The 4,003-nt window shown below is 39.7% G+C and overlaps 1 pseudogene; it reads left to right on the top strand.

Moving 5' to 3' along the window:
* The first annotated feature begins 968 nt into the window (after positions 1 to 968).
* LOC102827978 lies at positions 969 to 1,874 on the top strand (annotated as a pseudogene).
* The last annotated feature ends 2,129 nt before the right edge of the window (positions 1,875 to 4,003 follow it).

Raw genomic sequence — 4,003 nt, forward strand, 5'->3', positions numbered from 1 at the left:
CAATATTTTCCAGACATCCCCAGAAATCTGCTGGGCACCTAGCAATGTTCCATTCTCCTCTATATCAGCATTTTTGAGGTTCAAGTAGATATTCCAATGTTCAGAATCCAGATATTCAATATTTAAAGTATTATGTAGAATCCAAATGAATAAAAGAATAAATGTTATCTGCACATCCAAAGCAAAATTATCCTGACCCACTCCATTTGTCTCAAGAGAGAAACTCTCTTCCTGCTACTCAATACGTTTTAAATTTGCAAAAGCAAAAAAAAAAAAAAAAAGGCATCTTCCACAGCTCTCTGAGGGCTCAGCCATGGGAATAAAGTTTTAACTGTACCTTTTTACAAGAATCTTGTATATACCTTTATCTTTAAATATACAGCTATCTAAATTTGGAGGTCTTACTCATGAATATTTAAGTAATCAGTAAGTAGTAGTAATCATTCCCATTTTATAATTAAAGTAGATGGATCTTATTTTTAATTTAGGGTTGGACTTTTTTCCCTACTGTTAAGCAATCAAAACAATTCTTGATGAAGAATTTACCGGGTAACAAACATCTATGGAAAGAAAAAAGTCATTCTACTTAGGAAATAACATTTACCTGAAACTCAAATATTTCAATGTGAATTTAATATGCCTCCATTCTTACCTGCAACCAGAAGGACTGAATGATATGCATTAACTAAACTTTACCTTAAAAATCAATTGGGAGTTCGTGGGGACTTGCGGTGAAAACGGCTGAACCAGCGAGAGAGCGACTAGCTAGTCGGACTCCAGAGTAGACCCAGCCGGACCCAGTCCCCAAAACACCGCCTGAGCCCATTCTCGTCAGGGCATCTCCTGCACTGTCCAGAAGAGCGAGCTCCGAGCATCTCCCGCTGTGGTCACTCCTGGGGGCCAAGAGCGGGGAAGTAGAGTGCGAAAGACCCCCGAACCTTGTGCAGCCTCCCGCCATCCGAACCACCATGTCCCATTTCAACAAGGGCCCTTCCTACGGACTCTCAGCCGAGGTTAAGAACAAGATTGCATCCTAGTATGATCACCAGGCAGAAGAAGATCTTCGCAACTGGATAGAAGAGGTAACAGGCATGAGCATCGGCACCAACTTTCAGCTGGACTTAAAAGATGGCATCATCCTCTGCAAGCTCATAAACAAACTACAGCCAGGTTCTGTAAAGAAGGTTAATGAGTCTTCGTTAAACTGGCCTCAGTTGGAGAATATTGGCAACTTTATTAAAGCTATTCAGGCTTATGGCATGAAGCCACATGACATATTTGAAGCGAAAGATCTCTTTGACATTGGAGTTAAGTATGCAGAAAAACAAACAAGACGTTTTGATGAAGAAAAATTAAAAGCTGGCCAAAGTCTAATTGGTTTGCAGATGGGCACCAACAAATGTGCCAGCCAAGCGGGTATGACAGCCTATGGGACTAGGAGGCACCTTTATGATCCCAAAACGCAAACAGACAAACCTTTTGACCGGACCACGATTAGTCTGCAGATGGACACGAACCAAAGGAGCCAGCCAAGCGGGAATGTTAGCACCCGGTACCAGAAGAGACATCTACGATCAGAAGCTAACATTACAAGCAGTGGACAACTTGACAATTTCTCTACAAATGGGTACCAACAAAGTTACTTCCCTGAGGAATGAATGTGTATGGGCTTCGGCGGCAAGTATATGATCCCAAATATTGCGCTGCCCCCACAGAACCCGTCATTCACAATGGAAGCCAAGGAACCGGCACAAATGGGTCGGAAATCCGCGATTAGTGATTATCAGGTAGAATATCCAGATGATTATCATGGCGAGTACCAAGATGACTATCCCAGAGATTACCAGTATGGTGACCAAGATTCACACAGATGAGCTCAGTATTTAGTCCATTGTTTTTATTCCATGAGAACCAAGCTAGCCTTGAGTAATTTTTATCTTGTCTTCCTAAATAAAACACTATTATGCTTATTATACCTAAAAGAAATATTGCCTTCCATACATTCCTTGTTCCTTTTTCTGCTTCTTCCCTCATTAGTTGCCTTTTAATGCTGTAACAGTTAAATCCTACAGCATAATCAATAACTCGCATATGAAGTAAAAAGGAATACTGTGAAAGGGGAGTGCTCTTGTACAGCCAATTCTTTTATTAAAGATCTATGCATTTTTACAATCTTCTACTTAAACTGGTCTTTTCAAACAATAGGAAACTCCCCCCCCCCTTTTTGTTCTTTACAGTTTAGTATCTGGTTTCAACATGGAAGACTAAACTCATGCTTATAGCTAACTGTGGTCTTTGCCAACTAAATCTGAAATTTTAGACATTTACATATCAATGTTTCTACAGTATTGTTTGCTAATTTTTAAATAAAGTCATTGATCAGTGTGTATTTGTGATGATACATGTACTCATTCTCTTACCTAAGCTGACAAGATCTTTTCAGATGGTGTTTCCAAAGGAGAGTATACAAAATCAGCCTACAGGCATTTCACTCTGGGTGGTATGTTTGCTCTTCTTGTTTGTGCCAATGTATCAATATAGAATTGCTCTGTTTCCTATACTGTATTTATTGCTGCATTTATCAGCATAAACTTACCCCATTGTATTTTTTATAAATAAGTTTTTCGTTTTTTTTTTTTTGAACATTCAAAACAAAAAAAAATCAATTGGGAGACTTCTGCAAGATGGTAGACAAAGCAGATGCACTACACACACCCTCTACAATAGTGGATGGGAAAATCCAGCTCTCGGGCCGTATTGTTGTTGTTGTTAAATGCTGTCAAGTCAGTTCCAACCCACAGCGACCCTGTATATGGTTTCCAAGGAATGACTGGTGAGCTTGAAACGCTGATCTTGCAATTCAAACTGACTTTGCAGTCCAGCTCATTAACCCACAATGCCACACGAGGACTCCTCTAGGGCCATATGAGGCCCTTAAAATCATTTGGGCTGGTCCTGCCAAGGCAACCACAGTTGGGACTCAAAATTCAACAAATCTAAGACTGTGGAGAAATACAAAAATCCGGTGATGGGGAGATGAGACTCCATAAGAAGATTCCTTGTAGCATTGGTGACTTTGGCTCAGATGATTGAAGACAATGTTGTTGACTTCGCTGTTAACACAGACAATAACTCAAATACAATCTTTATCCACTTATCCATGACTAACAGTCCTTGCAAAACTGAATCTGAGGTGAAGATTAAGAAAATTACAGTTTACAGAAAAGACCTCAAGAATTGATGATATGAACATTGGATATGTTCCAAATCCAAGTTGTAGGATTAGAACAGTGAGCAAAGCAAACTAATTGAGTCACTGGGAAACACACAATGGATAGTTATTAAAACTTAAGTAGTGTGACATCCTACAAATGGCTACTATAATGATAATAATTTTTAAAAAGGTGATGTAGAGTGTCAATCTTTCCAATAGAAATGTTCAAATGCTTATTTTTTTGTTGTTGCTGAAGTCAAAGTCAAACCCTATGTGCCTAATTTATGGCAATTGTTGTTGTTGTTGTTAAGTGTTGTGGAGTCAGTTCCGACCCATAGCGACCCTGCACAGGGTTTCCAAGGCTGTAAATCTTTACGGGAGCAGAAAATCTAATCTTTCTGCTGCAGAACCGCTGGTAGTTTCGAACTGCTGACCTTGCGGTTCACAGCCCAATTTCGTAACCACTACGCTACCACAGCTCCTTAATTTGTGGCAATAGGCTAGCAGTAATGGGAAAAAAAAGCCAATCTGGAGCATCATTACAGTTCAAAACATGCTAAACTCAATGAATTGGGATGATACATGTGTCTGGATAAAATCACTGCTCTTCAGAAGAGTTTGGAATCCCAAAAACCTGCTTTCACTAGGCCTCACTGTGCCAGAGCCAATGTTATTCAGACAAGTTATGAGATAGTTAATAGTAATGAAGCTGAGGCCTCACATAGAAGAAGAGTTTGTGAAAGTGTGCATGGTGGATGCTGTGAAATTAATGCTGTTGCTAGGTGCCAT

This window comes from Chrysochloris asiatica, unplaced genomic scaffold (genome assembly GCF_000296735.1).
Source record: "Chrysochloris asiatica unplaced genomic scaffold, ChrAsi1.0 scaffold00031, whole genome shotgun sequence".
Lineage (NCBI taxonomy): Eukaryota > Metazoa > Chordata > Mammalia > Afrosoricida > Chrysochloridae > Chrysochloris > Chrysochloris asiatica.